The sequence below is a fragment of the Narcine bancroftii genome, chromosome 1 (genome assembly GCF_036971445.1).
Source record: "Narcine bancroftii isolate sNarBan1 chromosome 1, sNarBan1.hap1, whole genome shotgun sequence".
Classification (NCBI taxonomy): domain Eukaryota; kingdom Metazoa; phylum Chordata; class Chondrichthyes; order Torpediniformes; family Narcinidae; genus Narcine; species Narcine bancroftii.
The window spans coordinates 238,513,625-238,536,626 of NC_091469.1; the positions used below are offsets into that span (position 1 = coordinate 238,513,625).

The 23,002-nt window shown below is 41.8% G+C and overlaps 2 protein-coding genes across 3 annotated transcripts in view; one reads left to right on the forward strand and one right to left on the reverse strand.

Annotated features, from left to right (window-relative positions):
• Positions 1–23,002, reverse strand: part of prdm6 (PR domain containing 6) — a 282,501-nt gene that overhangs the window by 183,126 nt on the left and 76,373 nt on the right. The window lies entirely within an intron of this gene.
• The window catches only part of ppic (peptidylprolyl isomerase C), a 186,368-nt gene that overhangs the window by 41,503 nt on the left and 121,863 nt on the right, over positions 1–23,002 (forward strand). For both annotated transcript variants that reach the window (XM_069893519.1, XM_069893510.1), the window contains one exon: positions 11,606–11,710. The gene's annotated coding sequence lies outside the window, so the exon portion shown is untranslated. The remainder of the gene's footprint in view (positions 1–11,605; positions 11,711–23,002) is intronic.

Consider the following 23,002-nt stretch of genomic DNA (forward strand, 5'->3'; position numbering starts at 1 on the left):
TTTACATCTTTGCCATTCTTTGTTGCTGGGGAGCAAGTGGCATCAACCAGTTAATAAATGGAAAGGCAATTGGTGCCAAGGTATTAGGGGTGGAGTCTGGGTCATCTGTGGGACTTGTTGCGGACAGTGGGATACTCAGAAAGGTCAGACGGGGTCGGAGGAGGCAGTGAGTCAGTGCCTGGTGTCGGGTGAGAGGAGGAGGAGCCAAGAGACAGCATCAGAGGGTGAGTAGAATAAATAGCTGGACTTACTAATTTGGTTAGTCCAATCTATATGTAAATTCGAGCTGGGAGTCGAAGGAGGAGAAGCTCGGAGAGAGTGACTTGGAGGTAAGCAGTTAAATACAAGGGCTTACTGGGGCTTGGGCCTACTCAAATCAGGCTGGGAGTCTGAGGAGGCAGCAGCTGGAGTTTGAGCTGTGAGTCAGAGGAGTAGGAGCTTGGAGAGAGTGACTGGGTTAATTGGTCAAGGTTAATTGGTCAAGGGGCCAGTAAAAGGAGTAAAAGGGGAGGGAGTGGCCAGCGAGGAGCGGCGCACTGAGTGAGTAGTGCACTGAAGGAGTGGGACTTCCAGCCTTTGGCTCAACAGGCTTAGGCAAAAGCAGGCGAGGAGAAGGGTAAGTGGCATTATTTTAGCTCAGTCATGCCTATGGGGTTAGTGCTTTGTACTGGATCTCAGATGTGGGAACCATGGGTGAGTGCCACATCTGCGTCAGGTGCATCGAGATGCAGTTCCTTAAGGACTGAGTTGGAGAACTGGAGCTGCAAGGGAGAGTGAGAAGTTGATAGATTCAACTTTCAGGGACAGTTACCCCAAGGCCAGATGTGTCAGGTAAGTGGGTAACTGTCAGGGGAGGGAAGAAAAATACCAGGAAAATGGAGAGCACACCTGTAAATATCCCTTTCAGTAACAGGTATATTTTGTTGGATGCTGTTGAGGGAGATGACCTGACAGAAGCTGGCAGCAGTGACCAGGTTGCTGGCACTGAGCCTGGCATGGTGGACCAAAAGGTAAAGAGGAATGCAGTGGTCATTGGGAACTCCATTGTCAGAAATACAGACAGGAGATTCTGTGAGCCAGATAGGTATGCCCGCATGGTGTGCTGCCTCCCTGGTGCATGGGTGCGGGATATCTCAAATCAGGTCCAGGGTATTCTAAAAGGGGAAGGCGAACAGCCTGATGTCTTGGTACATGTGGGTACCAATGACATAGATAAAAAGGAGGAAGTACTGAAAAAGGATTACAGAGAGCTAGGCCAGAAACTAAGAAATAGGACAGCCAGGGTGGTGATCTCTGGTTTGCTACCTGTGCCAAGGGCAACTGAGGACAAAAATGGAACGTTAAGAAAAGTGAATGTGTGGCTGAGGGGCTGGTGTAAAGGACAGGGTTTTGGCTTCTTGGATCATTGGGATCTCTTTTGGGGAAGGCATGACCTCTACAAGAAGGATGGGTTACACCTAAACCCAAAAGGGGTCAATATATTGGCAGCTAGGTTTGGTACAGCCGTTGGGTGCGGTTTAAACTAATTTGGCAGGGGGGTGGGAACCTGTATGATAGGGCAAAGGACAGAAAAGATAAAACAGGAAAAGTTAGGTTAGTCAGCGAAAGTAAAAAAATCAGAAAGAGCAAGGAGGGTGAAAAAAGCAAATCTGAAGGCTTTATATCTTAATGCAAGAAGCATTCGGAACAAGGTAGATGAATTAGCTGTGGAAATTGAGATAAACAAATATGATTTGATTGGGATTACAGAAACATGGCTGCAAGGTGGGCAAGCCTGGGAACTTAACATCCCGGGGTATACGATATTTAGGAGGGATCGGCAAGAAAGAAAAGGGGGTGGGGTAGTATTGATGGTGAGAGAAGGGACCGACACAATTGACAGAAAGGATATCAACTCGGAAGATGCGGAATCTATATGGGTAGAACTGAGGAATAGCAAGGGGCAGAAAACGTTAGTGGGGGTGGTATATAGGCCTCCAAATAGTAGTGTAGAGGTGAGGGAAGGCATTAAAAGAGAAATTAGAAAAGCGTGCAATAAGGGAACAGCTGTCATCATGGGAGACTTTAATTTGCATATAGATTGGACTTGCCAAATTAGTAAAAATACTGAGGAGGAGAAATTCCTTGATAACCGGGACGGTTATCTAGACCAATATGTTGAGGAACCAACTCAGGAGCAGGCCATTTTAGATTGGGTATTATGCAATGATAAGGGGCTAATCAACAATCTTGTTTTACGAGGCCCTTTGGGTAGGAGTGATCACAATATGATCGAATTCCCACTCGACATGGAGAGTGATGAAATTAAAACCAAGACTAAGGTCCTGAATTTAAATAAAGGGAATTATGATGGTATGAGACGGGAGTTGAGTAAGATTGATTGGGTAGTGTTTATGGGGGAGTTGACTGTGGATAGACAGTGGAAAGAATTCACAGATCTAATGGAGAAATTGCAAAAATCGTTTATACCAGTTGGCATAAAAATAAACCAAAAAAGGTGACTCAACCGTGGATAACAAGGGAAATTAGAGACAGCATTAGGTCCAAAGAGAGAGCATATCAATTGGCCAAAAAAAGTACCACAACTGAAGACTGGGAGCAGTTCAAGATGCACCAAAGGAGGACAAAGGGATTAATCAAGAGATCAAAAATAAATTACGAAAGTAAGCTTGCGGCAAATATAAAAACTGACTGCAAAAGCTTTTATAAATATGTCAAGAGGAAAAGATTGATGAAATCCAGAGTAGGTCCTTTGCAGTCGGAATCAGGGGAATATATAATGGAAAATAAGGAAATGGCAGACCAATTAAATTCTTACTTTAGTTCTGTTTTTACAAGAGAGGATACAAATAACCTCCCAAGGATGTTGGGAAACATAGAGACTAATGCAAGGGAGGAACTGAAAGAAATCAGTATCTCTAAGGACATGGTCTTGGGGAAATTGATGGGATTGAAGGCAGATAAATCCCAAGGGCCTGATAATCTACATCCTAGGGTACTTAAGGAAGTGGCCATTCAGATAGCAGATGCTTTAATAATTATTTTCCTGAACTCGATAGACTCAGGATCAGTAACCATGGATTGGAGGGTAGCTAATGTTACCCCACTATTTAAAAAGGGGGTCGAGAAAAAGTGGGGAATTATAGGCCGGTGAGCCTTACATCAGTAGTGGGCAAAATGATGGAATCCATTATTAAGGATGTAATAGCGGAGCATATGACTAGCAGAGAAGGGATCGGACAGAGTCAACATGGATTTACAAAAGGTAAATCGTGCTTGACAAATCTATTGGAATTCTTTGAGATGGTGACAGGTAAAATAGATGGCGGAGAGCCAGTGAATGTGGTGTACCTGGACTTCCAAAAGGCCTTCGATAAGGTCCCGCATAAACGACTGGCTTCCAAAATCAAGGCTCATGGGATTGGTGGCAAAGTATTGATGTGGATTGAGAACTGGCTGGCAGGTAGAAGACAGAGAGTTGGGATAAATGGCTCGTTTTCTGAGTGGCAGGCGGTGACCAGTGGGGTGCCACAGGGATCTGTACTGGGACCCCAGCTGTTCACAATTTACATTAATGATCTGGATGAGGGGATTGGATGTAATATCTCCAAATTTGCAGATGACACTAAGCTAGGAGGGGTGTGTGCATGGAAGAGTGGGTCAGGAAGCTCCATTGTGATTTGGATAAATTGAGGGACTGGGCAGATACATGGCAAATGCACTACAATGTGGATAAATGTGAGGTTATCCACTTTGGTAATACAAACCAGAGGGCAGATTACAATGAATGGCAATAGATTAAGAGATGGGGAAGTGCAGAGAGACCTAGGGGTACTTGTACACCAGCCTCTGAAGGCGAGCATGCAGGTACAGCAGGCGGTTAAAAAGGCAAATGGTATGTTGGCCTTCATATCAAGAGGATTTGAGTATAGGAACAAGGATACCTTACTGCAGCTGTACAGGGCCTTGGTGAGACCCCACCTGGAGTATTGTGTGCAGTTTTGGTCACCTTATCTAAGGAAGGATGTTCTTGCAATGGAGGGAGTGCAGAGGCGATTCACCAGGCTGATACCTGGAATGGCAGGAATGACTTATGAGGAAAGATTGCGCAAATTGGGATTGTACTCGCTGGAGTTTAGAAGATTGAGAGGGGATCTCATAGAGACATATAAAATTCTGGCAGGACTGGACAGTATGGATGCAGATGGGATGTTTCCAACGATGGGAAAATCCAGAACCCAGGGCCATGGTTTGAGGATAATAGGCAAACCATTTAGGACCGAGATGAGGAGGAATTTCTTTACCCAGAGGGTGGTGAATCTGTGGAATTCATTGCCACAGAGGGCAGTAGAGGCAGGTTCATTGAATCTATTTAAGAGGGAATTAGATATATTTCTTCAGTATAAGGGTATTAAAGGTTACGGAGAGAAGGCGGGGACGGGGTACTGAACTTTAAGATCAGCCATGATCTCGTTGAATGGCGGAGCAGGCTCGAAGGGTCGAATGACCTACTCCTGCTCCTATCTTCTATGTTTCTATGTTTCTATGTAAACTAGCGGTTTTCAAACTGCCCCCTAAACTCACATTCCACCTTAAGTAATCCCTCTGCCATCGATGCTCTGCAATTGGTCAGGGAAAAAGTCTGAAAACCACTGTTTTAATTGCTCCTAATTGGCTCATAATGTGCACGGTTTCAGAACTCCAAAGGAAATGGGCCAATGACAATTTTCTCAAGCAAAATACTTCACTAACAATTGGGTCTAGAGCAGTGGTTCTCAACCTTCCCTTCCCACTCACATATCACCTTAAGCAATCCCATACAGAGCACCGATGGCATAGGGATCACTTAAAGTGGTATGTGTGTGGAAAGAAAAAGGTTGAGAACCATTGAACTAAATTAAATGTTTTGGTGTAGTTTATTTTTTTAAAAACTAATTTTTTAAAGCAAAAACTAACTAGAAGTATTGAAAAGGTTGAAGGTCATAATGGCAAAAAAGAAAACTGATACAAAAGTAAGAAATCTTTTTTTAATTTATTCATGTACACAACCTTTACTTTTCATTGCACATTTTTGGAAATAAATGCTTATAAATGTCATAACTGGTTTGTCATAAACCACTAATGACCGCAGTGCTGAATACTTTGCATAGTTTGACTATATGTGAACTGTTTCCGAGCTCAAGTTTGTTCGCCTCAAGAATTGTGACATATTTGTATGAGCAGAAAAGTAAACTATAAAATTCTGTCGACCCCATGGTTGGAATAAAAAGAAACCACACAAAATGCTGGAGAACTCAGCAGGTCAAATTGTGTCCTTTATGTGGCAAAGGCAAAGATACAGAACCGATGTTTCGGGCTGGAGCCCTTCATCTAAGTGTGAGAGAAAATGCTGGCAGGCATCCGGACAAAAGAGTAGGGGGAAGGGAAGGGGGGGTGGGGTGGTTTGTCAAAGGCAGGAGATTATAGGTGGAGAAAGGACAACACCTTATTTTCCATCTGGGCGCTCTCCAGACAGGTGGCATTAACATTGACTTTACTGCCTTTGACTAAATCTGTTGGGTTTTTCTTCTCCGCCCTCCCATTTTTCCTGTGTTTCCAGTTCTCCTACCCAGCCAGCTATCCTTCATCACTACTGTTCCCCCTCCCTCCTTTCTCCACCTATCATCTCCTGCCTTTGCCACCCCCCTGCCCCCCACCCACCTCACCCTTTTGTTCGGACGCTGGCTGGCATTCTCTCACACTTAGATGAAGGGGCTCCAGCCCGAAACATCGGTTCTGTATCTTTGCCTTTGTTACATAAAGGACACAGTTTGACCTACTGAGTTCTCCGGCATTTTGTGTGATTTTTTTTAGTCCAAGTGATTGGTTTAGATATTTTATATCTGTTTTCATCAGCATTAAAATATAATTGCAAGTCTCCCTAATGCTGGTTTTTAAAATCTGTTTAAAAATCGGAATATTCAACAGCACTATTTGAGAGCAATACTGCCAATCTCTCACATGGTGCCACTGAATAGCTCCAGTTGAGTGCCTTCCACTGCTGGCACTTGGATGTACTGCTGATTACCCAGCCCCTAAAGGTACAAGAACATAAAAGCATTCACCCTGCTGTGGAGAGCGGTGTTTTTTTGCAGATGACAGCACCAACGATCTTGAAGGTCAACAGTTACTCCTAGGTTTACTGAGCAATACCCTGAGAAGCTGGTGGATAACACTACCTGCAGACACAATGTCCGCTGTTGAAGGGAGCCAAGAAGACACGACAGGGTGACGGAGAAAGGAGCCCAGCAGGAGGTTTTTCTATTGGCGACTGCACTTTGAAGAGCCGTGTCATTCTGATGAAGAGGCCGATAAAGTCTGCTCCTGTGGAATAGAATGTGTCAGGTGTCCTTCCAAGCGCACCAGTGAGCAGCAAAGCTTCAGATATACTGTGAAGTGGCAGCTGTGGCTAGAATGATCCTGAGAGTGAAAGGCTAAGTTTGAGGGTTACCTTGACTTCATCTGGGAGAACAGTCTGAGCACACATATGAGATTGTGCTCAATTGTGGGTCACAGATGTGGGTGAGTATTACCCTGGGGAAGTAGGCTAGGTGCAGAAATCATTGTTCCAAATGACGTCGATGAGAGCATGGCTCCCTACAAGGCCTGAACAGATAAAGGGCTGTGATCTGGAGCATGTGGGTGCCCGCGGGTTCAGGGAGGTGTCTTTCACAAGTTCACGTCATCCATGGAGAGTCCGGCTGAGACCAAAGGCCACTGGATGGCAGTTTTAGTTCAAACAAAATGAGGCAGAAGGCAAAGTTTAGTCTTCAGTCTAAGCAGTCCACAGAATAAGCTGCAAACTTGTTCTGCTGCAGTTTGGCAGAGCCATGTTAGCTCCTGCACTGTTCGATGTTCTGCGTTCTATATTATTTTTAATGCAAGAACAATCCAAATGATATAATCAAACAATGACAATTACATTGAGATGATGACCACAGAGAATCAAACTCAATTTAAAGGACAGTTTTAAATTTTAAAAAAAGGTATTGAATAGAAAAGCTGAATTTAAAAAAATTAATCTGTGTGATACAAGGAATTTTCCATTTAGTCCCAAGAGTAGAGGGAGTGCAGGAGTCGTTAAAAAAAAGGCAAATTTTGTTGCTTAGCTAACTAGAAAATGGTAAGGGTCAAGTGGACAGGCCATTACATGAGTGGCCAATGTAAGAGTGGGACATTGAGGCTTTGGTAAGAGAGGTTTTGGCTAACAGAGGCAGCAGGATGAAAGTAAGGGTTTCCATTGGTTTTCAGTCGGTTTGTGCTGGCAGTGAGGGTCATCCATTGCTCCTCCTGTGCAGAAAGTAAGAAGTCAGGGGATCTTCCAGTCTATCTGATGACCACTCCTGTAGGGAGACCGTGCAGATAGAGCTCCTGACTGACCAGATCAAAGATCTGGCATTGCAGCTGGGCCTACAGCAGGTCATTTGGAAAACTGAGGATTTCATAGATAAGAACTGCAGTGAGAAGTTCTCATTGAATGTGCAGACTAGCCGGTGACCATCCAAAAAGGTAGAAGTTGTAGCCTATCAGTTCAGGACCCCCTTGTAACCATCCCACTCAGTAACCAGTATACTGCTTTGAATACTGTTGGTGGGGGTGGGGGGTTGTGGGGGGAACAATGGTGGCCTACTAGGAGGAAATAGCAGCAAGAATATCTCTGGTACCGAGTCTCAGAAAGAAAGGGAGGCAGAAAAGGAGAGCAATAGTAATGGGGGGTATTAGTCCTCAGGAACTGGCAAGAGATTGTGACCAACATTGAGACACCCAGATGGCATGTTGCCTCACAGGCACACAGGTCAAGAACATCTCAGATTACATCCAGAGCATTCTTGAAGGGAAATACGAGCAGCCAAAGACATGGTACACATTGGTACCAATGACGTAGGAAGGGAATGGATGTGGTTCTGCAAAACAAATTTGGGAGTTAGAATATGGGTGAAAACATAGGACCTCCAATGGATTACAATCAGTTGAGAATAGGATTAGGCACATGAACACATGGCTGAGCAGTTGGTGCAGGAGGGAGCATTTCTGATGTATAAACAATTGGGATTTCTTCTGGTGCAAGGGTGACCTGTGCAAGAGAGATGGATTACATCTAAATTGGAGATCTTGCTAGATTCAGCCCAGAAACTTTAAACTACTCTGGCAAGACGATGGTGAGAGGCGGACTGAAAAGTTTAAGGATTAGTGAGAAAACAAAGGGACATGAATTGAAGAAGAACAGAATGGTGTCGGACAAGCATTGAGGTAATACAGGTAAACTTTGTGTTTATTTTAACACAAGAAATCTGATGGGGAAAGTGGACAAGATTAGCAAGTGGATATGGTAGAACAATGGGATATTGTAGCCATAACAGAGATGTGGTTGAAGGAAGAGCAGCACTGGCAATTTCAATGTTCAGGGGTACAATGGTTATAGGTATGATAGGAACAGTGGGTGGGTGGGTGGGTGGGCTAAGATATTAGTCAAAGAAAATATCATAGTAGTCTTTAGAGGGGAAATTTACAGAGAACTATCTTTTGAGGCAGTGTGGATGGAACCAGGAACCAAAGAGGATTAATCACCTTGATGGGCGACTACTCTTGGCCACCAAACCATCACCGGGAGCTGAAGAATCAAATATGTAGAGAAATTGCTTAGGTCTGTAAAAAGAGCAAAGCTGTTATTGTAGGTAACTTCAACTTCTGACCCATTGACTGAGAATGTCAAAGTGTTAAGAGACTGGATGGGATGAACTTTGTTCAGAGTGTCCTCGAGAATATTCAACAGCAATATGTGTATAGGCTAACAAAGGAAGGGATATTATTGGACCTGGTACTGGGAAATGAAGCTGGTCAGGTAAATGAGGTACCGGTGGGAGAATACTTTGGGATCAATGTCAACAATTCTATTAACTTTAAGGTAGTTATGAAAAGGATATCACTGGTCCTCGTGATAGAATCCTAAAATGTGGCATGGCAAATTTCAACATGATTTGGGCAGGAGTTAGCAATAGTTGACTGGATGCAAATATTAAAGAGTAAAACCATGACTGCCAAATGGGAGGGGTCTCAGAGTCCGATAAGGAAGGTCCAGGTCAAACATGTAGAGGCAGGTACGTTACCTTCCCTGAAGAAACATTAGAATATCAAGGTGGATGAAAAGGGATTGGAGGAGTACAAGTCCAATGCGATCAAGTGAGACAAAAGCAGAAGGGTACTGGCTTGGACAAGCTGGGTCTGTGGGCCTGATTCTGTGCTGTAAAACTCCATGACGGTGTCTCAGTTGAGTAGTATTTTATCTCGCTTGGTAACTTGCTAGAACCCTTTCTATGAAATATTTTTACAAACTAAAAAAAATATAATATTAATCCCAAAGATAATATTTCAGGTCATATTTCAATTAGTATAATACAGTTAGAAAGTAGAATTCATCAAATTCAATGTTAAATATTATGTATGTATGTTTAAAAATCAGAACGGTTTAAAATGTTTTAAAAAGTAGGTGATGGATTGTTTCAGCAACATAATTTCACATTTAATGGATCTTGGCCATGTGCATATTTGTTTCCCATGTGCCTTCCTATATTTGTCTTAACCTAAACTGAAGTTATTGGTTAAATGTTGAAATGAAGTATAAAGATTATGGTTGGCAGGGTGAAGGCTTTTGAATGTTTTTAAAAAAACCTAAAAGTATGTTTGGGTTGTTCCTTTCAGTGTAAAATGTGGCAATGTTATTCATCATCATTTATATTGAAGAGGCATTGAAGCTGAAATAATAATAGCTCACTTTTAGACCCATTGCTTTGTGGATGAAGTCATGAATTCAAGATAAACCAATGCTCTAATAGAGGAGCAAATTCAACATTATCAGGTTTTTTTTTTGTAAGTCAACACACAAACAGCTTTCACTCTCAATCAATTTTACCTGTTGTCTGTGAGTGAATTTGCTTAAATTCTGGCTGAGGAGGAGGTCTGGCACGTATGTTGAAGTGCGGCAACCGTACTTGTGGGACATTAGAACGCAGCTATGATTACAAACCCTTACCCCCACTTCCTTTCTTTGAAAGAAGCGGTGGATGCCAGTCACTGGAACGCCAGGATTGAAGAAATGTCTCTGAGACCCGGTCGATACACCCCAAAGTTGGGTTTTTTTTTGTATCATCTCTTTTTGTTATTTTTTTCAATGTACTTTAGGTTACTTGGGATTCTTCCTGGCTTATGTTACCTTTGGATTATTTCTGTGACCCATTTGTAACCATTGTTATTCTGTTGTGTTCTATTTTCTTTTGTAACTATTATGTGTTTGTTGAGTTATCATTTTTGGGTGGGATGGAGGTTGAGGGGTAGGGAGATGGGGAGGGGGGAAAAAGACTTGGTATATCAAGCTCTTAAAATGGGGGTGAATGTTCTCCTGTATGGCTTGAGTTTGTAAAATCAAAAATAAAATATTCCAAAAAAAATTCTGACTTTAATGGAGGGACAAGTCACAGAACTATCAATGGCCCAGACAAGAAATTCAGTACTAAACCATGGGTGTTATATAATCGGGATAATGTGAACTATTTTGTAACTGTGTAAGGATACACCCTTCTCACTGTAGTAACTGTGGGGTGTGTGTATATGTCTATGAGTACATGCAAACAGTTTCCTGAGATGGTGGAAGACATTAGTAAGTAAAATCTCTTCTGTTATTTGAATCTTGCTTCTCCGAGTTATTTAAAAACCCTCCCAAGTAACGCAGAGACATAACAGTGGGGAAATCTGAAAAGGGAGAAAGTAATTTGCAAAGGAAGAGCTGAAGTGATGCAAAGTTTAAGAATCTGTTAAGATCAATGAAAACATTTGCTGAAGTATAGAAATATTTTTTTAAAACTGTTATGGATTTAGTTGATCATAATGGATGAAACAAAGACTTTTGAGTGATGAAGTATTCCAATTCTCGTCACATCAATACATTGGCCCACCAATGGGTATGAATATAGAGGGAGACAAATGTCACTCTGCAAAGATCTTTGGCAACCTCAGTACACTAGAAACTAATAGTGTCATACGCACTTCATTGACTCGGTAATGATCACTGCATGAGTTAATATTGGCATATCACCGTAGTGGTGAGCAAGGGGTTCTTTTAATTTTAAATAACTCCCTTACACAAGGCACAAAGAAGCAAGGATTCCAGAAACCACACCCCCTCCCCCCAACCTTCCATGTCCTCCTCTAAACCCTGGTCTCCCCGTATGGCAGGCAAATGGATTTTGCAACGAGATGGGCTGGCAAATAGCAAAAGGGTTCCCTTATACATCCATCTCACGCAGGTGTGGTGACATATCACATATTCCTCAAACCTTTGCAGCGTTAGCAGAACAACATAGAAGCAAACGCAATCCTAGTGTTAGCATTGGGATTCCATCCTGAACAGAGGCTGTGCCCCTGTACTTTGTACATTCAAGTACACTGCACGGCCCCATATTTTCTTATGTTTGATCTATTATTTAGTATTTTAACCCTCTGTACCCACAACCCCATGCCCAATTTAAATTTTCCCAGACTTCACTGTATTTTTATTACATTTCTGATATAGATTCCTCCAGTCTAAGCTTATTACATTTTGACAAGAAACAGGAATGGGAACCATTCTGCAGCCTACTTAATCCGTCCCTGGAGAATAAATTCATTAATATGCGAGGTAATTTCTCATTTAAGTTCTAATCGCGACCACGTTAAGGAAGAAAATAAGTTTGCTGACATAATATGGATTAATTATTTTTTAAAAATGTTCTCTTTTCCTTGTAAAAACAATTGAATCAGATTGTTTTTAAAACTCCAGTCTGTCTAAATTGCCAGATTTATTTATAATCGGCTTTTCGCTATTGGGAAAAAAAACTTTGCCAAATGGAATGTTTTGTTAAAGAATACCAGAATCTTTTTCAAAAACAAATTGGGCAACTGTTGTACACACAAAGGCCTGGGATCCAAAATCAACTGGACCATGAAATAACTGAAATGACTAATTATGTGGGTTTCTAATTCAGTGAACCAGTGTTAAACTTGTCACTCTGATTCATGTCGCATGAAGAATTAATGTGGTCTTTGCTTCAGACAGTTTATCATTTCCCGTGAAAGCTCACAGGTGACAAGACATGGTGTGAGGTAATAGAATGGTATCTATCTGATCTAGTCTGAACTGTACGACAGTGTAGCACATGGATCACGTACAAGACAAACAGTGCAAAAAGGCTGCTGAGGATAGGCCTATAATTATTTGTATAACAATGCAGGTATTTGTGTAACAATGTAAAATAATGAAGTTAAATAGCTTTTGTCACCATCCAGTTAAAATAATGATTTAAATGATAAAAATCAATGACAAAGGATTTGCTTATGCTCAGAATATTTTATTTGGATACTGTATATTTAGTAAGAAAAATTAATGGGAGGTAAAAGGAAAGTACAAAAACTTTGCTTTCATTTAACATTCAGTGTTGTTCATTTTCTTGAATTTCATTCAAGATCTCATTGAGCTTAATTTTTATTTCTGAACTTTGTAGGCTTTCCCAATTAATGATTAAAATAACAAATCTCACCCCTTCAACCCACAATTGTAATTACTTTGAAATCAGAACCCATAACAGATTTAAAAAATACATTAATTGGAGTTCATTAAAAATAAACTTTATGAAACTACAATTCAAGGGAGTAGATTTAAGACATTTAAGGAGGAACTGTTTCTCCCAGAGTCAATCTGTGGAATTCTTGCCCCAAGAAAGCAGTGGAAGCTGCCTCATTGAACATATTTAAGGCACAAATAGATAACTTTATGAAGAATTTGGGAATAGGGCAGATTGGGAACAGGCAGGTAAGTGGGAATGACTCCACAGCCAGATCGGCCATGATCTTATTAAATGGCAGATCAGTTTTGACAGGCCAGATGGGGTACCCCTGCTCCTATTTCTTATGTTTTCACATCATTCTCTGTCATTTTGCCTTGTTTTGCACATAGATGCCGATATATTTTTAACTTTACAGTTAAATAGATGAGACCTTCAGATTAGATGTTATCCAACAAATTTCATTACACTTCTTCAGTGCTTAGTCAACAAACTGCTATGTTCCATTTAATAACAGTTAGCGTGACTTGGGCTGGGTTACCATACTGGGGATGATTTTAAACTGTTAACCCGTTGCCATCTGAAGAGTGGGGAGCAGCTCATGTCCAACTTCCAGGTAGGATTAAATTAAAATTTAAATGTAAAATTTAAATTATTTTTTTAATGTAAATGTACACCTCAGGCCCATTCAGCCCCTGCCACCCAATTGACCTACAACCTCCAATAGAGGAACAGTGTGCTTTCTTTTTTACAAGGAAATTACTACTTGGCGTACAACATGATCTACATCATTTCCACCACATGTGGGCATTTTCAATTAATGTGGGTGGTATTTAGCCAACTGTCCTGAAGACCATCACTGGAGACATATGCCATAGATTTTATTTTGGGGGCGTGGGGTGGTGGAAGCAGATTTTAGTAGGTCAGGGGATTATCCCATATCATTTTAATAATAATAATAAAAATAAATTACAGGTACAGCACAATAACTGGCCCTTCCACTCCACATGCCCATGCTACCCTAACACACCAAAGTGCCCAATTAACCTGCCAACTCTGCATGACTTTGGAACGTGGGAGGGAACCAAGGCACCTGGAGAAAACCCATTTGGTCATGGGGCGAGTGTTCAAACTTTCATTCGAGAAAATGTGCAATGCCCATCCACTTTATAGCAGATAGCCCATGACCAAAGCAGTTAAAACCTGGTGTTTTTTCATTCTTAGTTAATTTTGTGCCTATCTCTTTAAGAGAACTATTGTCTGCAGTGTTACCATAGTAGCTATGATGTAATATGTCATAATATCCGCCCAGACTAACGGCTTGCTCATTATTCTTCAGGATGCAAAGGCATGAGCACAAGAATTTCTTTGAATTTTTCTTTGTTTCTCTTTAAATTTGTTTATATCATTATGAATCTTTTTAAAGTTTGAGTTTCTTTATCTGCATTTTATATCTTTTAAATGCTTTGTTATTCATTGTAATGAAAGTCTTAATGCAAAGTTATACAAAATGTTTATCCATTTTATCAATGAATTAAAGCTGCATCTACAAAGTTTGGTTTATTGGATCATAGAGATCAAAATTTGGAATATTGTATCTCATACTTTTGGAAGCTGATACTTTGAAATTAGGATATTTTGGAATAAGAAGTGTCATCTAGATTTTGCATCTCACTCCAATGCCAGACTTTCACACCATATTTTCTACATTTGAAACTGTAGGATCTGAGACTGTTAAGAATAATGACAATTCCTATCTACAATCTTTAGAGTTTGGCCCATGACTTTGGTTTTCAAGAAAGTCACATTCATAAACAACACAAAGTTTCACAGAGCTTGCACAGTGGCCCTAATAATCTCCAGCATGTATTGAACCAAGCCCTAGAGAGTCTAGGTTTAACCAAGTACAAACCATATTACTCCAATCAGTGGTTCTCAACCTTTTTCTTTCCACTCACATACCACATTAAATATTCCTTATTCCATCAGTGCTCTATGATTGGTAAGGGATTGCTTAAGGTGGTATGTGGATTGAAAGAAAATGTTTGAAAACCACTGTTTTAATTGTACCTAATTGACTCGTTATGTGCGCGGTTTCAGAACTCCAAAGGAAATGGGCCAATGACAATTTTTCTCCGGCAAAATATTTCAGTAACAATTGGGTCTAGAGCAGTGGTTTTCAATCTTTCCTTCCCACTCACATCCTACCTTAAGCAATCCCTTACTAATCACAGAGCATTAAATGATAATGCTAATGTAGATGATAATGCTAATGGTTTCAGAAGGACACTTGATTCTCTCTTAGGCACCCTGTAGGTATTAAAAAGGCATGTTTCAAAGTCAAGCCAAAGGAGGCACAATTAGGGCAATTACAGGTTAAGTAACCAGGGCACAAGATCTGCCGTGGAGTACAAACTACTTCCACATGGCAGTCTGGATAAAGGTTCCAGCCTGAAGCATTCACAATTCTTTTTCTCTCACTGATGCTGCTTCACCTGCTAAGCTCCTCCAATAGATTGTGTATTGCTCCACATTCCATCATCTGCAGTCTCTCTTGTGTCTCCATATTAGATATCCAAACTATGCAGTTCAGAGCAGAACAGCTGAAGAAGACTCCACAGATGTTGATAGAAAGATTAAACAAATCCACTTAAGTGGGAATGCAGTTCCCAGACTTATTGAAGGAGTTGTGGTAATAGAAAGCCATGTTTAAGTCACAAAATAACTGAATGACAGAGATTGGCAAACAGACCACTGAAGGGATGGGCAGAGATCTGTAACATGCTTCTTGCAGCTGGGCAGTGACTTATCTTGGATCTATCTAGGAGACTTGTTCAATTGAATCAATAGATCCTTCCTCTACAGTCTCACACAGCAACTAGGTTTGGTGAGTGCTCTAAAAGGCGTGACAGGGTTTAGCTATACAGCCATTTTGGCCCCATTAGTAGGGGTATTGCTTATTATCTCAGTGATTGAATTAGTGGTCATTCACATCTTCTCCATTGGGTGAAAAGCAGTGAGCTGTTCAGGTGACACCTATTTCAGGTGTCACTCAGCATTACGAAGAGTTAGAGGACAATAAGAGGAATGTCCCTGAGTAGCTAAAGAGGCAGCTTAACTAAATGCCACATTGCATAGACAAAGGCATGAAGGATGAATGTGGTCAAAGAGGACGGAGGAAAGTGCACTGAAAGTATCCCTCAAAGACCATCACTACACTCACTCAGGGTACTCAGGCCAGGGGATGGACTGTGTAAATGCTCCCAAATTTTTGTTTTTAACCCAAGGCCTCTGGTGCTATTGGACAGATTGTATTGGCATATAAGAAATCAAAAAACACATCACTTTAAATGTCACATATTAGCTGAGTGAAAAATTTGGACCAATATGACTATCCAGTGGGAACCATCTATGAAGACCCATGTGTAACTTGAGGAGATTTCACACACAGCACAGTAACAGGCCATTTCAGCCCATGAGTCGGTGCTGCCCATTTTACAACCCATTAATCTACATTTCCAAGGGTGGGAGGAAACCGGAGACCCCGGGGAAAATCCATGCAGGGACGGGAGAATGTACCAACTCGAACCCCGGTCCCCATCGTTGGCGCTGCAAAGGCATTGCAGTAAACCGCTACACCAACCGTGCTGCCTCTACACCAACCGTTTCAGGAAGAAATATTATGTTTTGCTTCTAGATCGAATGGATTTGAGGAGGGAGATAGGAAAGGACTTAGCGGATAAAATATGGTACGTAGGGCTTTGGAAATAGGCATTGACAAGCATTTCAGCTGTAAATCATTTCCCCTGTCCTGGTAGAATTCACAGTTACCCCTTGAGCTGAAGGTTGGGGAATTGAAATATCATCTTTAGAAAGGAGCAAAGTAAGCAGAAAGGAAAACTTTGACCGAACCCAATGGAAATTGTTAGTACTACGTTAGTAATTGCAGGAGAACCTGCATAATTCTCTCTCACTCTGTTCAGCTGCCAGATCAACACCAAACTTGCATTTACTTGGATTGGTTTGCCAGCAGCGGGCCGGAAATGGGTTAAAATTAATGCTAAACCATAACAAATTGCAAACAGAGACAAATCAAAAACAGCCTGTGTTCGGAAGGGGAAGCTGGGAAATGGTTTAGGCCAGTCTAAAACGCTGAAAAGATAATTACCACAATATACCAAGAGATAAGAATTTGAGCTGACACAGCAGTGTGTCTGTTCTGGAGGGTTGAGTATAAGCTTAACAAGGTCAAGGGGCTCAAACCAGAGTTAACGGACAACCCAAGGGCACATGCACATCAACATGATACACCCAGAGACAGGATAAGCTACCTCAAGATTTGTCAGAGAAGAGGAAAGGAAATTACTGCTTTTAATGTAACAAAAATGAACAAATAGTGTCTTGGTAAATGTTGATTTCATGGGAGGATGTGACGTACGTCAGGGAAGTGGAGCCTCTCAGTGAACCAAAGAAATTGTCCCACCTTTGATGCTTGAACTTTGACCAAAAGACTTGTGTTGAGGGTTGGTGTAAAAATACTCAACAACCCCAGATGTACAACTTCAGTCCAATATGGAAGCAGCACAAAGCATATACTTAAAAAGCAAATGAAGAATATACCAAAGAATAATTGACTCAGGATTGTGACAAGATAGAAAGAGACCATTGGCTTATCAAGACCCCACCAGTTCCTTGTGAAACAATCCAATGAGTCTCATTCATGTGCACCTTCTCCAAGCAATCCAAATTATCTCCCCTAACTATTCACACAATTCTCTTTTGAAAGTCCAGAGACCCTTCCTACTAACTCCCTCTGAATAACAATAAATGTGACTGGTGCCATTTTTGGTACAGCTAACAAAATGTCTCAGCTGTTTAAATACAGTGTAATGATCTTTTTGTGCATAATTGAAAGCAGTTTTACACCAGTTTTTTAATACTACTCCAGAATTTTCCTGCTCTTAATTGCTATTAATTAGTTTTGACATGTGGGATGGAATAGAGAATATTTTGCCCAATTTTAAATTTTGGCATATAGAACAGCAACATGAGCCTGTAGCCTATGAAATAAACCAAATTGACCTACAACCCCCATAGGTTTTTAAGGGTGGCACCCGGAGAAAACCCACACAGAGACAGTGAGAATGTAAAATCTCCTTACAGACACCATTGGAAGAAATATAGATGCTGCAGGATTTGAAAGTATCAAACACTTGTTAGATACCCCCCTCTGTAACTGGATCCTTGACTTTCTCATCAGAAGCCCACTGTCAGTACATATTGGAAACAACATCTCCTCCTCACTGATCAGCAACACAGGCGCGTCCGAAGGATTTGTGCTTAGCCCACTGCTCCATTCATTATACACCCAAGCACAATTCCAATGTTATTCACAAGTTTGCCGATAACACCACAGATGTCGACAGAATCACAAACGGCAGGAAGGAGATAGATCAGCTTGTTGAATGGTGTAACGACAACAGCCTTGCGCTCAACTTCAGCAAAATCAAGGAGATGATTGTGGACTTCAGGAGGAAGTCAGGAGAACTTGACCCAGTTCTCATGAAGGGCTCAGTCGTGGAGAGGGTCAAGAACTTCAAATTCCTGGGTGTCAACATCTCTAAGAATCTGTCCTAGAACCTCCATGTTGAAACAATCACAAAGAAGGCTATACTTTGCGAGGTGTCTGAGGAGATTCGGTATGTCACCGAAGACTCTCAAAAAACTTAAGCAGGTGTACCATTAAGAGCATTCTGGCTGGTTGTATCACTACCTAGTATGAAAGCATCAATGCTCAGGACAAGAATAAACTGCAGAGGGTTGTTAATTCAGCCTGTGACATCACAGATCCATGAAGGATCTCTACATGAGGCGGTGTTTTAAAAAAGACCCACCACCACCCAGGCCACACCCTCTTCACTCTGCTACCATCATGAAAAAGGTAGAGAAGCCCAAAGATGAGCTCTCAATGGTACGAGAACGGCTTCTTCCCCGCTGCCATCGGATTCCTGAACAATCAACGAAGCAAAGACACTGCCTTACTTTTTACGCACTGTTGTTGTTATTTTTTATAGTAATGTTGTAAGATGGTTATAATATGAATGTTTGCTCCATGATATTGATGCAAAACATCGAATTTCATGACTTCTTCATGACAATAAATTCTGATTCTGATAAGTCCAGAACTTCCTCCTTATCAGAACTCTCAGTGTACCTACATCTCAAGGATTGCAGTGATTCAAGAGGCAGGTCATAACTACCTTCTCAAGGGCAATTAGGGATTGGCAATTAAATGGTGGCTCGGCCTGTGTGTGGTGCGCTGATAGCTAGAATCAGACACACACAAGGTAAAGACTGTACAACAGGTTTTAATCCACAAAGACTTCCACAGAGCCAGGCTGGCTTTTGCTGCAACAACTCTGAGTAAGGCCTCGGGAGGCTGGCGCAGGTTTATATCCCGGAGGGTGATTGACACCCGACTGTGTGGGGCTTGATCCATTCAGGGGCGACTGATTGGCAGCCGGCCAGGTGTTGTCCTGTCCACTTACACTCCTGCAGGTACAGAGGTCCCCCCCTGCAGTAGGCCAGTGGTGTACCACCACACTGTGACATCCATATCCCTTGTCTGAATAAAGAAGTCTTTTATGAGGAGGAATCGTTGCACTCATCCACATTGACAACAAATACAAAGCTCACACAGGATCTGTCAGAGGAGCAGTGCACATGGAAACTAGTGCAAACCTGCACATAATTCTGAAGGCAGACTAGAAATCTGTTGGGAGGTCCAGTGTAGAGAAAAAGATTTGCACTCTGGTGGATATCACTTGTTGCAATTGAGGTAACTGTAGAGGGACCAACTCTTCATCATGCACGATGATTTGGATTTTGATGAGTGCAGTTCATTGCCCTGCATTTGTTGTTGGGATATGCAGTTTGCCTGATCCTTATTTTCTGAATAGTCATAAAGCAAAATAAAATGATCCTACACTGTGTACTCCATATGGAGCACAGCTGTGGAGAATAGGGACAGGTCCTCCAGCAGGAATCCTTCAGAAACCTCCAGGCTTTACTGTTGGAATATAGTTGTGCCAAAGATATAAACTTGCTGCCATTTACAAGTGTAAGTATTAGCAAGACACAATAGAAACTAGCAAAATGCAAGACTTTGAGAACTTGGGCTCTTTGTATGTGAAAGCTTCCAGATGTCACTAACATGCAAGGCATCTTAAGTTATGTTGAAGTAATAATTGCTGTGATAGGACGCAGACAGATTATGTAAGTAGTCAAAATTATGAGAGTTGTATGAGATACAAGATCATCCACTTTGGATTAAAGTAGGGTAAATAAAAATCTTTTATCGATGGTAGAAAATTAGGAACAATGGAAAAGTAAATGAGTTTGGATGTCCAGGATCATTTGTGCAATGTAAAGCACAAACTGATTTTAGTTTGGTGTTGACTAAGCAAGATTATTATTCATTTCTATGCCTTGTGGATTAGTTTTAAATCCTCGAGCTCCAGAAATAGGTTTTCCATAAATTCCACTAATAAAAATGGTTCAAAACATTGGTTTGGATCTTCCACTGACCAGAAGCTACCCGCATTTACCAGTTGCCCGGCCTCGGTCTTCCTGAAGTGATTGGCTAGTTATTTTCTTTGGCTTGGCTTCGCGGACGAAGATTTATGGAGGGGGTAAAAAGTCCACGTCAGCTGCAGGCTCGTTTGTGGCTGACCAGTCCGATGCGGGACAGGCAGACACGATTGCAGCGGTTGCAAGGGAAAATTGGTTGGTTGGGGTTGGGTGTTGGGTTTTTCCTCCTTTGCCTTTTGTCAGTGAGGTGGGCTCTGCGGTCTTCTTCAAAGGAGGCTGCTGCCCGCCAAACTGTGAGGCGCCAAGATGCACGGTTTGAGGCGTTATCAGCCCACTGGCGGTGGTCAATGTGGCAGGCACCAAGAGATTTCTTTAGGCAGTCCTTGTACCTTTTCTTTGGTGCACCTCTGTCACGGTGGCCAGTGGAGAGCTCGCCATATAATACGATCTTGGGAAGGCGATGGTCCTCCATTCTGGAGACGTGACCCATCCAGCGCAGCTGGATCTTCAGCAGCGTGGACTCGATGCTGTCGACCTCTGCCATCTCGAGTACCTCGACGTTAGGGGTGTGAGCGCTCCAATGGATGTTGAGGATGGAGCGGAGACAACGCTGGTGGAAGCGTTCTAGGAGCCGTAGGTGGTGCCGGTAGAGGACCCATGATTCGGAGCCGAACAGGAGTGTGGGTATGACAACGGCTCTGTATACGCTTATCTTTGTGAGGTTTTTCAGTTGGTTGTTTTTCCAGACTCTTTTGTGTAGTCTTCCAAAGGCGCTATTTGCCTTGGCGAGTCTGTTGTCTATCTCATTGTCGATCCTTGCATCTGATGAAATGGTGCAGCCGAGATAGGTAAACTGGTTGACCGTTTTGAGTTTTGTGTGCCCGATGGAGATGTGGGGGGGCTGGTAGTCATGGTGGGGAGCTGGCTGATGGAGGTCCTCCATCAGCCAGCTCCCCACCATGACTTGGCTAGTTATAACATTCCAAGAAACTAGTTGCTTTCGAGATTATGTTTCTGACATCCACAAACAAAAACTCTGAAACATGAAAATACCATTTGAGGCATTCAGTGTTGTTGTTAAAATAATGTAAAGTGCTTAAAGGCATGAAGAACCACCAGAAGCAATGAAATATATTTAACTCAACTTGATTATGTCAAGAGCTGGGAAACCTGCAGCATTTTCTGCTCCTGTGATTGCAGGTGTTCATCAGCTGGGTAGAAGTCGGGGAATTCCACCTTCCCCATGGAGTTTATTTCGCAAGCAAAGCCCAATCATGTGGACTTCCATAAGTAAACAGGTGATTTCTTCTGCAGAAGATCAAAAATAGCCGCCTTTTCATACAGAATGTGGGATGCCAAAAGAGAAGGGCTGGAGTTTAAGAATTGTTACAGGTTATATCTTTAAAATAGATGGACTGGGGGGGGGTTTAGTGTACATCACTTCACAAACAGATACTTACACTTCACATCTCATTTAACATGCAAGAGCTTTGCTGAAGCCAGAAATACAGGTGCCAGTGGAGCAGGTTTGGAAGGAATTTCAAAAGCAGGTGCAAATAAAAAGTCCACGCTCAACATGCTGAAAAGATCTTTCAAGGATTGGGTTTTGGAGCCTTGGGGAGGTGTTCTGGTTTTTACAACCAGAGAGAGAAAAACCAAATGGGATTTCTCTTTGAGTTCGAGTTCTGCAGTAACTTTTGGAGGCTTCAACATGACAAGCTGGCAGCTTGAAGGCAGCTTGTGACTTCTGAGTTCAGCCTGAGGAAATGGCTGGCTCGAGTGCTACTCCCGAAATAAGGGAAACAAGAGGAACTCTGTGGTGACCTGGAAGAAGAGGTTATCATTTGGAAAACCCATGATGGAGCAAATTTCTTTGGCAAGACATTGCAGTGGCTGATTGGAGGAAATCAGTTTGTGTATGTCCAACAAGCAATAAGTATCTCTCTGAAACCAATGAAAACCTCCCTGAGTGGTAACCATTTACCTTTAAGCACCAGAGCCTGGTGAAAATTCATAAATGTTCAATTCTGTGCACAGTATAAGAATTGCCTGATACCAGTGAACTTGGAGGAGTGAGATTGGACTGCGAATCAAAGAACTTTCCTGAATATATACACACATTACATACACGTGCTTAGAATTAGAAGGGGATTAAGTTAAGTTAATAGTAATAAGTTAAAGTTCAATCTTCTTTTTATGTTTAAAGATAATTAAAAGCAACTTTTGTTTAAATAACCATTTGTCTTGGTGAATTTCTATTGCTGCTGGGTTTTGGGGACCTCTGGAATTGTAACAAAGTGGAGACTCATCCGGTTTTGTTGCAGCTTGAAAGGGCATTGTTGAGGTCACACCTGAAGCACTGCACACAATTTTGATCTCTTTACCTCAAAAATTATATAGTAGCTTTGGAGGCAATCTAAAAGAGATTTAGTAGGCTAATCCTGGGAACGAGAGGCTTGTTCTGTCAATGGAGCTTCCATGGAGCTTAGCAGAATGAGAGGTGAACTTATTACAACATGCAAGATCCTCGTGTGACTCGACAGGGTAGATGTTGAGATGTTTTCACTCATGGAGAATCACAAACAAGGAGGCAGTCAATGAAGACTAAGGAGCCTAGAAATTTCTTCTCCAAGAGGGGAATTCTCTATCTTTGAGGGTGGTGGAAGTCATATCATTAGATGTACTTATGGTGAAGATAAATATTTGAAAGATCAAGGAATTGAGCGTTATGGGGAACTGGCACAGAAGAGGAGTGAGTTAAAGTTCAAGCTCAAACTTAT